The sequence below is a fragment of the Theobroma cacao genome, chromosome 10, assembly GCF_053813885.1.
Source record: "Theobroma cacao isolate CCN51 chromosome 10, ASM5381388v1, whole genome shotgun sequence".
NCBI lineage: Eukaryota > Viridiplantae > Streptophyta > Magnoliopsida > Malvales > Malvaceae > Theobroma > Theobroma cacao.
In genome coordinates this window covers 5,044,198-5,058,285 of record NC_142648.1, presented here as the reverse complement: position 1 = coordinate 5,058,285, position 14,088 = coordinate 5,044,198, and positions in this window count along the sequence as shown.

The following is a 14,088-nucleotide window of genomic DNA, read 5'->3' as shown; positions in this document are numbered from 1 at the left end:
AAAATAAAATTAAACAAATTTAAATAAAGTTAAAATTTTAGATGAAAGTGATGATGTGGTGTGCGGTGGTGTTGTTATTTGTTGCCTTGGATTGCCGGGGTAAAGGAAAAGGAAAGGAGGAGGGAGATTGCGTGTAAAGAGGCCCACCGTTAAAGCATGAGTGCACGCCACGTGATTTTCATTCTCTTACATTTCTTTTCTTTGATAAATCCTTTTTCTAGTACTCTTTATTCCCTTTGTTTTCTTTCCCTTTGAATTGCTTTGTTTTGTTTTTTTCCCCTTTGAATTGAATATGTAAATCAATTTTACTTTACATTTGTGCCACAAAGTTCCCTTGTTGAGTTAGATCATAAGATTGACTTTCAGATGTTTTAAGAGAAGAAGTCAAGACTAAACCCAATGCAATAAATTTTGAAATTCACATTCACTCTTACTAAAATGAATATTATTAGTTCTAAAACTAAATTATTATTCAATATTGATAAAATTTTGAATGAAATACTCTCACTTTTTAAGTTTTTATCAAAATTATACAGTAATTCATTAATTTTCAAAATAGATACTTCGTTTTAAAAAAAAAATTTTTGTTTGATATGTAAGTTTAATTGTTAATCAGTTGTTAGTGTTTTCATCAATTTGATGACGTGACAATAATAAAAAAATAATTTTATCTTTCATTAATTTTTAAAATTATTATTATATAATTTTATTAATTAAAAAAAACTCTCCGTCTAAGAAGCACTTGATCTAGTCCTCCTCTTTCTTGGCTGTGCTTTTTATTTTTTTTATTTTTTAATAATAAATGTAATAGTAATTTTTAAATTAATAAAAAAATGATACTTTAATTTTTTAATAATCTCTATTAACAGTATTTTCACTCTTAAGATAAAGTATTTATTTTGAAAATTAATATATCCTTTTGAAATTTTAATTAAAATTTAAGAAAGTGAAACTATTTTCCCCTAAAATTTTTTGACTTTATTAGAGAATTTAAAGTTCATATTGATCGGTAAAGGTTTGGTGCAAAGAAAAGTTTGGTGGTAAAGTCCATCAGACAATGAATAATAGGAGACATGGCAGCTGTAAGTCAAGACAGTAAATCTAATAAAGCTCAATTTTCAGAACAATAGGAGTAACTTCCAAACTGCGGAGCTTAATGCGTTGGATAAAGGAGAAAAGAAAAAGTAGGTCGGTGCCCAATATTGAAGGAGAAGATGGATCTTCTTTTTTTTTCCGAAGATGAAACGTCTTTCACCAAGAAAGTAAAAGAAGGCAAAAGGAAATTAGCTTGTCTTTTTATTTCTTTATTTTGAGAGTTAAGCCACGTGAAATCGAATGCACATCAAAGACAGTGATTAAAAGGCAAGCTTATTCACACAAAAACGAAACTATATCTTGCATTTATGGGAGAGACAGTCCTGTCTGTCCTGTGAAGTGCAACCATCATAGACAAAGAATGTGAACGTATCCTGGAAGGTGGAAACTATTGCTTCAACGTTTCTATTGCCTCGTCCTTGTGTCAGCATTGAACGTTATCTTGTGAATGAAGATTGGAAGGAAAACCTAACAGCAAACAGGCCTCATCAACTCTTCACTATAATTACAACGCTTGTGTGGACATTGAAACGTGTCATGTAATTATTGCAGCTGTTTCTTGCATTGCTGCCCATCTCAATTCTCAAAGCAGGGACAATTAGAAACCCGTCTCAGTTTATGGGCTCCCCAAACAAAGACACTAGATTTTTATTTACGAGTAAATTGCATTTATACCTTTTTCAATCTGAAATTATTTGCAAATTGAAATTATGATTGCGTAAGTTGTTTTTTTTTTTTTTGGTTTTAAATATTAAATTAATATGGAAAACTTGATACATGAAAATTCAATTGAAATTAAATCATAAAATTGAGGAAAAAAATAATTGTAATTTTTTCAAAATAATAAAAATCACATTCATATTGATCATTAGAAAGATATTCATATTAATTTACTTTATATCAAAGATAGGAATGTTATGCATTCTAATTTAAATTTTGGGAATGTAAATCACATTTCTAATACCATGCACTTTCTATGAGACAATATTAATAGAAAAATGTACTTTTTTTTGTCACATAATTATAGTGCATATTTTTTTAAAATAAAAATTCTATCAAACTTTTGAATATAGTTTATATTCATAAAATTTCAATAATACTATGTTATTGATATTCATAAAAGGTTATTGACAAAGTACAAGGATGCAAAAAGAAATTAGACAATAGTTATGAAAGCCGATTATGTATTTTAACATTATTATTTTTTTTAAGAAAAGATTGCCTTTCATTACTTTAGCAAACAGTCACACAAAGTGAGAACATTTGATTAAAAAAACTATAGCTCCACAAAGAAACGAATCCCCACTCTGTTTGGTGCTTACCCCATAAAAATGAACCTCATTAAAAAACCTTATTATCTAAGGAAAAAGAGTACTCATTTAGCATGCGGTGTTACACCCTTAAGTACCAATCAGATTACCCCTTTGTTCCCAAAAATCTATTTTTATCACAATCCAGTACATGCCGGATAGACATTGGCAACTCTTCTGACTTGTTCCACTCTAACAGCTCCCCATCCATCCCTTGCGCAATCTGGGCAATACAATGTGCCACCGTATAGTTCACTCTTGGACTAGAACCAATCGATTGGCATCTAATTCTTTCCCTCAGCACTAAGTAGTCTTCATTTAGATGGCCCAATGTTCCCCTAAGTTCCCTCATCTTAATCCACTCTGCTATCAATTGGTTGTCCACAATAATATCTGCAACCTGAATATTTTCTTTTTTACAGCAATATAATGCCGAGATCAGAGACAGCAGCTCAGTTTCTTCCACTTTTAAAATTGTCTGCAATTTCTTTGCTGCTGCAAAAAGAAAGTCACCATCCGCGCCTCTGATTATAAAACCCGCTCCCACTCTATTTGTTCCAGCAATCTGGTCCAGCGCAGCGTCAACGTGTAAAGTGTTTCCTCTAGGCTAGAAGCACCTAATATTATTCTCCCTAATTCCTCCATTCGTCCATCCATTAGTCGAAGTAGAAAGGTACTCATTCTTCACGTCGCAGCCAAGTTGAAGGACTTGTACAGGATCCATAAGTTGCTTCTTAAAAATCCTTAGGTTCCTTGATTTCCAAATTGCCCATAGTATACATGCTATTTCTTCCAAGTCCTCCTGACCAACGCTGCCTCCTAATTGAAATAGCTAGTCCAAAATCGAATGATAGTGAACTTCAATATCTCTGAATCCCCACTTGGAAATCAACCAAATTGCTTTTGCAAACTGACAGCAGCATAGGATATGGAATGCATTTTCCTCCGCTATCTAGCAAAATTCACATTTTATCTCAACATTAACCTTTCTGTGGTTTAAAGCTTGTCCTGTAGGAAGTGCTCCTTTCACAGCTGTCCATACAAAGATAATTTTCTCGGAATATTTAAACTCCAAAGCTTTTACCAAAAAACATCATAATTACCATGCGAAGCACCAGACATGGAGTAAACTGGCCTCGACACCAACAAGCGATATCCAAATTTAATGCTATACTCACCATCTTTGTTATCGCTCCATACTTGTCTATCCGGCGGAAGCCTCCAGCTAAGTGGAAGTGATAGAATTAGGTTGCTCTCATATGGGGGAAAGCAGCTCATTACTTTCTTAATATCCCACATGGCCTTCTCCTCATCAATCAATTGTGACACCATCGTTGAAGCATTTACATTCGCCTCATAGGCCATTGTAGCTCTTGGAGTATCATATGGTATCCACAAGTCCTTCAAAGCCCTTGTATCCCTACCATTGCCAACTCTCCATATCAAGCCTTTTTCTAAGACAACTTGACTTTCTCTAATGCTCCTCCATACAAAGCTTGGGTTGGACCCTATTGGTGCTTCCATGAAACTAACCTTGGGGAAATATCTTGCTTTTAGTATCTTTTAAGCAAGTGTTTGTTATTGCATTTGCAAATGCCAACCTTGTTTGGCTAACATTGCTAGATTAAAGCTGTTCATGTTATGAAATCCCAAACCACCAAAAAATTTCAATAAGCAAATCAACCTCCAACTCTTCCAATTAATTTTTTGCTTCACGTCGTCACCACCCCACTAAAATTGAGCTATCACAGAATCAATCTCATTGCAAATAGCCTGCGAAATCTTAAAACAGCTCATAACATGATTAGGCACTGCTTGAGCCACTACTTTAATTAAAGTTTCACGTCTAGCTGTCGATAGTAACTTGTTTTTCCAATTCAGCACTCTGTTCATGACTTTTTCTTTTACATACACAAATATTTGCCTTTTAGAACCTCCACTTACTAGTGGCATCCCAAGATAATAGCCCTCCCATTGACAATTATCAATACCCAGTAGTTGGCAAACCATCGCCCTATTTTCCTCTTTAGTATTTCTATTGAAAAGTATTGCAGACTTATTGACACCGGGGCGTTGTAAAGACACCTGGACATTATGAAAGATACCAATTGTGGCGACGTTAGAAGCCCCACTAAAGTGAACTATCAATCTTGACAAGGTTAGAAAACTCCACGAAGGTGAAAAAGAGCTTAGAGAAATAAACACTCCTACTTAAGAGAAATAAAATAGGTGTTTTATTTCTAAATAGAACATGACTATCCTAATCAAATACTATTTCTTAAAAGTACTAAAATCCTAATAAAATAAAGAAAATAAATCCTATATCAACTAAAATTAACAAAAACTAAATTAAATTAAATACAATCCTAGATGCTCCTGCGCCATTCTCCTCGGGTTAGAAGAACTTGGCTTCGACGAGTAGGCCTTGACATACTCCATGTTTGGATCCACATACGGTCATAGTCCATACCAACCATTTGAACAATTCATCCATTGTTTTGAAGGTTGTTTTTCATTTATCTCCAAGTTGTATTTGAATTTAATGATATCCTTTCTTCAAATCGATATTCAAAAACACCTTATAACCAATGAGTTGATCAAACATGTTGTCTAATCGAGGAATAGGAAAATCATACTTAACTATAATCTTGTTAACGACATGGTTGTCCACAAAGCTTCTCAATAAGTTTCCCAAACTTTTGTTGATCAGTTCTGTTTAACCATGCTTAGATAAGGGTGAAGATATTTCATTCTCCTTAGAGACTAATAAGAGACATAAATGGTTTAACTCACGATAATCTTTGTTAAACCCAGACATAGTGATGAGTGCTTTATCTTGCTCTTGTCTTTTTGGTCGGTTTTTTGACTTTAATGGAGTCAACATAATTTTTACTCCATTTTTTATGAAAGAATAAGTATTTTTGTATCTATCATGGAAAGCTCGATGATCATATTGCCATGGGTGTCCTAACAATAAGTGGCATGCGTCCATTGGAATAACATCACACTAGACTTCATCTTCATACTTATTTTCAATAGAGAATTGAATGCAACAACACTTTGTTACCTTAACTTTGTTTCCTTTTCTCAGCCATTGTAGCTTGTAAGGATGAGGATGTTCTTCAGTTGGAAGTTTCAACTTTTCTACCATGTAGTTGGCAATAACATTCTCACATCTTCCACTATCAATAATGACATTACAAACCTTCCCTTGGGATGTGCACCTTGTATAGGACATGTTGTGACGAAGCCAACTTTCATTTTCAATCATCATGGCAGTGTTAAGGCTACGACGAACAACAAGAGCTTCTCTATGGTCAACAGAAACTTCTTCTATCTCTTCGTCATCATACTCATCATAAACTAGTTTTGATTTTTCCCAATCCACATAATCTTTTTCTTCTACTAAGGAAATAATTCTTCGATTCGAACAATCAAAAGCAATATGCCCAAATCCTTGGCATTTGAAACACTTTTTGTTGACATTAGAAGCACGAGTAGAAGTAGTCTCTTTAACATTATTGCTTACAGTTTTAGAAGAGTTTACCTTTAGAGGCGGAATGGTTGCTAAACTCTGACTTTCGTGGTTTGAAGTAGATTTTTGTTGTCCATATGAACTCATTGAGCTTTTCCATTATTGTTGTTTCTCAACCTTTAATGCTAATCTGATGACATCATTTAGGTTCCAATATGGTTGTAGTTGAACAACATCTGCAATTTCAACATTGAGACCCCCAAGATAACGAGCTAAAGTTTATTTTTCAGGTTCATGGACATCGCACTTCATGTGAAGTTGTTCAAACTCCATTGTATATTCTTCCACCGACATTGTTTTTTGTCTTAAATTATGAAATTTGATAAAAATTTCTTGTTAATAATGCTTAGGAAGGAACTTACGCTTGAGTTCTAAATGCATCTTATTCCATATTTTAATCTTATTGTGGCCTTCTCTTTCTTGTTGCCTTTTGAGATTTTCCCACCAAATAGAAGTGTGTTTCTTCAATTTAATTGCCACAAGCTTGACACGTTTTTCATCGGGAATATCTTTGAGCTCAAAAACTCTTTCCATTGTGTAGAGCCATTCAAGGAAGTCATCAGGATGAAGTCTTTCTTCAAACTCAGGAATATTGACTTTGATTTCCAAATCTCTAGCAGCAGCAGTTCTCAGACGACAAATAGGTACTTCATCACGGGATGAATTTTGATGAAATAGGTTGGTGTCATTCTCTGTTGACTCCATTAGTTTTTGATGATAATAAAACATTCTTATTTATTTGTGTCTAACACCTTTATTTGAGTGTGCAGGAAATTAATATGTGAAACTAATTTGATCAACCCTTCAATAAATAATTTTGAAAGAAAAAGATGAATAAAATCGACAAGATGTAATTGAATAACAAGGAAGAAGCTTGTTGGTGAAATAAGAAAGAACATTGGTTGACCAAACTTCAAATTGGAGAAATGGTAGGCTGAAGAGTTTGAGAAATAGAACCAATTTAGTCGACCAAGTCAGTCGACTAAGTGCTCTCTGTCAGAATCTGCAAATCAGAAATAAAACCAACTTAGTCAACCAAGGTAGTCGACTAAGAGCTCTCTGTCTGCAATTTGAACAAAAGCACTATAAGACAAATTAATGGCTAGAACTCATCATCAACTGTTTCCAACTGACATAAACTGCCTAACTGCCATCAGAGTTGCATCTCCAAGTATAAAAGGGTCTTCCAACAATTAGAAACAAGTTTTTAGAAGCTTTGAATAAGATTTGAGCTGTAGAAAGTTGAAAAACCAAAAAAGCTTCACTGCACTTATCTGCATTTAAACGCCTACTCTTTTCATTTGTATTTAACACTCAATATTGTACCATTCAGATCAACCAGTGATCGTAGGTACTTTCTTTTACTTCGTTTCTTGTATACTTAGAGTGAGGGAGTCACTCTAAGGGGTTGTTCAAGCTTGGGAAAGCTTGAATGTTATAGGTTGTGGTTGAGCCTTGGAAAACCACTTTGAATTTTAGTTGAGCTCGTGAAAAACTAGTGTAAAGGTTTTGGCTGAGCCTGCGAAAAACCATTGTAAAAGCTTGGTGAAAGCTTATGAATTTCACCTGATTCTTAGTGAATTATTGAGAAAATCCTTGATTAGATAATCAAGGTAGTGGATGTAGGTCTTGGACCGAATCACTCTAAATTATTGTACCTTTTATACTCTATATTTATTTTCTTGAGTTCTGAAAATTAGTTTCCAACATTGTTAAGAGCCAAATTATACTATTCACCCCCCCTTTAGCACATATTATCGAGACCAACAATTGGTATCAGAGCTAGTTCCTTGTTGTTAAGGCTTAACATCCTTAGGGACGATCCAAATGGCTTTTCAAAAATTAGTAGTGGCTGAGGGACAATCAACAAATAGACCACCTCTGTTTGACGACTCTAATTATCCTTATTGGAGCACTAGGATGTCTATTTACATTAGAGCCATAGATTATGAAATGTGAGATGTCATAATCAATGGTCCCTATGTGCCCTCAATCGTGAATGTTGTGACAAATGAGTTGACGCCCAAGTTAAGGTCTGAATGGACTAAGGCTGAAACTAAGAAAGTTCAAATAAAATTTAAGACCATCAACACATTGCATTGTGCATTAACCCCCACTGAATTTAACAAAGTCTCAAGCTATACAACAGCTAGACAAGTATGAAAAAAACTCAAAATAATTCATGAAGGAACTTCTCAAGTGAAGGAGTCCAAAATTGTTCTCTTAACACATAGTTATGAAATGTTCAAAATAGAGCCTAGTGAAGACATCACTGGCATGTTTGATAGGTTTACAAACATCACAAACAAATTGATCAGCTAGGCAAGCCTATCCCTAAACATGAATTAGTTAAGAGACTGCTTAGAAGCCTACCAAAATCCTGAAAACCAAAAGTGACTGCCATTAGAGAAGCTAAAGATCTGAACATCATCACACTCGATGAGATTTGTGGTTTTCTTCTCACTCATGAGCTGGAGCTCAAGGAAGAAGAAGAAAAAGACCGAAGGGAAGCAAAGGAAAAGAAAAAGAGTATTGCACTTAAAGCCAGCATTCTTGAAGAAGAGCTAGAAGAGTTTTCCTGTGATGATGATGATGAATTAGCTCTAGTTGCAAGAAAATTCAGAAAGCTAATGGGTAGAAGAAACCGAAGGATAGCTAGAAGAGGTTTCAGGAAAGACCAAGGCGCTTCATGGAAAATAAGAATCAAAAATGACTCTAACAAAAATGAGGAAATGATCTGTTACGAGTGCAAGAAACCTGGTCACTTCAAGTCTGAGTGTCCATTGCTGAAGGATGAGACCCCAAAGAAAATTAAGAAGTCCAAGAAAGCAATAATGGTTGCTGCATGGTCGGACAGTGACACTTCAAGCTTTGAAACTGATGATGAAAAATCTGAAGAAAGAGCAAACATCTATTTAATGGCACAAGAGAATGAATCAAAGGTATCCTCATCCCCCTGCATCAATTCTGATGATGATTTGCAAGATGAATATGAATGCCTTTATGATGAATTTGAAAATTCTTTTTCAAAATACAAATCATTGAAGAAAAAGGCTGCATTACTTGAAAATGATTTGGAACAAATCAAACAAGAATTTACTTCTGTTTTTTAGCGAAGAAATATTTTGCAAGTTGAGTTAGAATACTAAAAAACAGACTTGGAGTCTTTAAAACAAGAGTTAGAAAACAAGTCTGAAGCTTTGCAAATAACTCTTGATGAAAACACAACTCTTAAATGTTTGAAAAATGAATCTTCAAAAAGAGATCCATACCACAATAAAAATTCAGCTAAAACATTACTTATATGTTATAATTGTGGTAAATATGGTCATTTATCATATGAGTGTTTTAAGAAAAGAAAAGTGCAGAAAGTTAAGAAAATCTGGGTTCCTAAGGGATCCTTTTTTGCAACTAACACTCAAGGACCCTTCAAAGTATGGGTACTCGTAAAGAAAAATTGAAATTCTATTTTGTAGATTGAGTCGGACTTAAAAGAGATATGTTCAAGAGCTCAACTCAAGAAGAAACAGCCTTGGTACTTGGACAGTGGCTGTTCACGGCACATGACAAGACATGAGATGTTGTTTGCTTAGTTGGATAAGAGAAATTGAGGAACCGTATCATTTGAAGATGATTCAAAAGGCAGAATCCATGGTATAGGTATGGTTGGTAAGAGTTTTTAAACTCAAATTAGTCATGTGTTATTAGTTAAAGGCTTAAAGCATAATCTACTAAGTATTAGTTAATTATGTGATAAAAGATTTAAAGTATGTTTTGATTCAACTAAGTGTGAAGTGATAGATATGCGTACAAATAAAATCTCATTTATAGGAAAAAGATTGAAGAACATGTATGTAGTTTTTCTTGAAGATCTTGAAGTAAATAGTGAAGTATATCTTGTTGCAAATGCTGAAAATGAGTGCTGGTTATGGCATAGAAGATTAGGACATGTAAATTTGCATACGACGTCAAAATTGATTAGAAAGAATCTAATGGTTGGGCTATGGAATTTAAGATTTGAAAATGAAAGGATATGTGATGCTTGCCAACTAAGAAAACAAGTTAGAACATCCTTTAAGACTAAAAAGATAGTGTCAACATCTAGACCTCTTGAATTGTTACACATAAATCTATTTGGTCCAATAAGCACAACTAGCTTATGAGGAAAATCTTATGGCTTTGTAATAGTTAATGACTTTTCTAGATATACTTGGGTATGCTTTTTTACTCATAAGAATGATGCTCTTCAAGCATTCATAAGTTATTGTAAGAAAGTAGAAAATGAAAATTGACTAGCCATAGTTAGCATAAGGAGTGATCATGGAGGAGAATTTGAGAGTGATGAGTTTGAAAAATTTTGCAATGAAAAGAGGTTGGATCACAATTTCTCTACACCTAGAACACCCCAGCAAAATGGAGTTGTAGAGACGAAAAACAGAACCTTAAAAAAAATGGATATGATCATGCTATGTGAGAACAACCTACCTAAATATCTTTGAGCTGAGACAGTAAATATAGCAGCTTATTTTCTTAATAGAGTCTCAATAAGACCTTTGATTTCAAAGACTCCATATGAACTTTACAAAGGTAGGAAACCAAATATTTCTCACCTTAGGAGTTTCGGCTATAAATGCTTTGTATTGAACAATGAAAAACAGCCCCTAGGGAAGTTTGATGCAAAGAGTGATGAAGCAATATTTTTAGGATATGCATTCAACTCAAAGGCCTATAGAGTTTTTAACAAAAAGACCTTAACTGTTGAAGAATCAGTCCATATAGTTTTTGATGAGTCAAATGCCTTACAAAAAGAAGTTCATGATGATGATGATGATGTAGAAATCCTAGAAAAACAAATGGAGGAAATAAGCTTAGAGAACAATAAAAATAATGAAGAAAGCTCATCTAGAAGAGAAAATGAAACTCCACTTCTAGAAAATCTGCAAATAGTAAAAAATAAGCAAGATGATCTACCAAGGAGTTGGAGATTTGTAAGAGATCATTTTGATAGATAAAGAGAGATGTATTTTAACATTATTGATTTGCAAATAGAGATTATTAGAAAAGCTATATTAGCTTAGCTTTGAGCAACTCATATTGTGGTGATTAAAATGTGTAATAAGTTGAATTTGTTATTGTCGTGACGTGCGGGTCCGGGAACCCGTCCACCAGACGCGGGGCGAAAATTAAAATCGTAAGGTGTGGGAGTCGCCACCAATCTTTTTTATCTAGGTGTGATTGGTCACCTATTAACTCGATTCTTAATCGACGAAGCCCTAAATTAATTTTAGGTCCGTCGAAAGAACGAGAACTGGTCCACGTTTTTTAGAGATGGGTTCGGGAGTGCGGTTACACACGGAGAAGGGTTAGCACCTCCGTGACGCCCGTTCTACGAACGGTACCATTTAATCTTAAGTTATCTTAATATAGCCTTTTCTTAGTTTAATCCCTATTTTATTAATTAAATTTTTATTGAATTGTCAGACTGAGTTTTTCACTTGGTCTTACGTATGCATATGATGCAAGCGTAGAATGATGTCGTGACTTGTTTATTTTAAATGATGGAGTCGGTAATCTTTTATTGAAAAATTATTCGAAGACTATCCCAACGCTTTGGTGAAGTCTCGAAATTCTCCTCACCTAGAGATATCCCCGGAAGAACTCGTCTCTACGAGCTCCTCGGGGAAATCCCATCATCAGGATTCCCGCGCCATATGCAAAGTAAGAGTGGCGTGCAATGACAGTGTAAAATGATGGTATCTATATGCACGCGTTTATTGATTGTTTAAAAATTTTGGTTATTTATTTATTATTTATTATTTATTATTTATTATTTTTATATATACTTTATTTTTTGGTTATTTAAAATCCATGTTTGTTGTTGGTCAATTTTTTTACTTGATTACAAAACTTATCTAATAGATAATTAATTAATTTTTAAACGATTGGATTAACTTTATTTAGTAATATTTATTTAAATTAACGAAATCTTTCTACATATAATATTTTCTAATAATGACTATTTGACTTAATGGGTTTTTGAGTTTAGAGTTCGGATTTATCCCGACGCTTCGGTGAAAATCCGCCTCGAACTTCGTACCCGAAAAACATCCACCCGAAAGAGGCAACTTTTTGCCCCTTTTTGGTGGTAATACTCAAATATTTATTATATTATTTATTACATTTATTTATTTATTTTTCATTTTATTATCATTATTTTTTTTTATTTTTTTTTATATATTTTTTTTATTTTTTTATCTTTTCATTTTTTTATCTAAAAATATAATATAATATATATATGTATATTGAATTATTATTATTATTTATTTTATTTTATTTTTATTTTTTAATATTAAATATAAATATTTGTTCCTAAAAAAATGATAAATGCATTTAAATTAAAATGGGCTAGACCCAAGTAAAAAAAAAAGAAGTTATACCTTGTTGGGCTGCAATCGGCCCAACCCAGGGGTCCGTGGGAGCCCAAATCCACTATGCCAGGCCTGCTTCTGGAAGCCCGCAAGGTGAGATTCAAAACGCACCGTTTTGATGCCTGCGAAGCCGCTCAAAACGACGCCGTTTGGCCGGGTCCTTTCAGCTTCTGCTTGCCTCTCCGAAACGACGCCGTTTTGCCCCCCTAAACCTAGGTATTTAACCCCCTTTTCTCTCTTTCTCTCCTCACTTTCAACCCTCACTTTCTCTCTCTAGCGGCGGCACCCTCCCTTCTCTCTCTAAAAATCTTTTTTCTTCTCTCTTCCGGCGCCGGCGTCCTCTCCTCTCTTCTCGGATTTCTCCCTTCCGTCGGTCTCTTTCCTCCCAGATCTCACCGGCTTCCTCGCACCTCTTCCCTTCCGATCAACCTCTCTCCTCCCAGATCTCAGTCTCCTCTCCTTGTTTTTCTTTTATGTTTCTTTTTCGTATTTTTCTTTCTTTGTGGCTAACTGCTCTTGATGATTTTTTGGTTTTTTCGTGTTGTGGCTAACCCTTGTTTTTTGCTTTTTGCAGGGTTTTAAAGAGCCGGGTTGTCCAATTTTTTGGACAACCCGGCGAGGGGGGGTTCTGGCACCCCTGGGGTTGGTGGCCAGAACCCCCATCCCGCGTAGTGGGTGGGGGATGGTACGCCCAGCCATCCCGATTTTTTTTATTTTTTTATTTTTTTTTATTTTATTTATTTATTTATTTTATTTTATTTATATTTATATTTATTTATCATTTTTTTTATGTGTCTACAGTTATAAAATTATACATATTTCTTGATGTAAGTGAAAATTTTTCCATCAATTAAATAAATTAAATTACTTTATGTATGAATTATTTTATTCCATTGTTGATCTAATTTTTAAACTTTACAAATATGTTTAGAGGATTGTCATGATATGTTTAAAAAATTAAAAAAAATAAACTTAATACATTAACTTATTTTTAAATGATATGATCTGTTAGAAAGGCAATTGAACAATACTATTTAAGAAAAAAAAAAGAAAAGAAAAAATAGCCATTGCAAAGGAAGAAGAATTTTAATTTTCCTAATTATGAAAGAGACTTGATAAAAACAATTCAATTAGCGTTGGGTGAAATATAGGACTTGCATATATATATATATATATAGTATAAATAATTGAAATTCAAATATATATATAAGAGATTGGCTTCATAAAAAATCACTAGTAAAGATTAAGAAAATTATTGACATGATGCTCACAACTTGCAGAACGTTACTTTAACTTTGATTATTTTTCAATAAAACTTGTCATCAACTCAAACAAAGATGGAGAATATGAGAGAAATCAAGCAGTATTTTTCAAGAATTGACTCTTGAGGGCAAAAAGAATGTTTTGTGAATTTTTCATTTATTTAATGTATATTAATGCCTATGCTTTGTGAATTTTTCATTTATTTAATGTATATTAATGCCTATGCTTCTGTTGTTTATTATCACTAGACCATTTATGAGTAGTTAGATATGTCGACCATATAGCATTAGCTTTTATTTTTGGTTTGATTATTATTTTTACTATTTACTTTTTGTTCATGATAAATTGTAAAAAAAAAAAAAGTAAAAGCTGTAAGAAATTAAAATAATAATATTTGATTAAAATGCATAAATAATTAAAAGGAATACATTTTACTATTAAAAAGGGTTAATTTTAA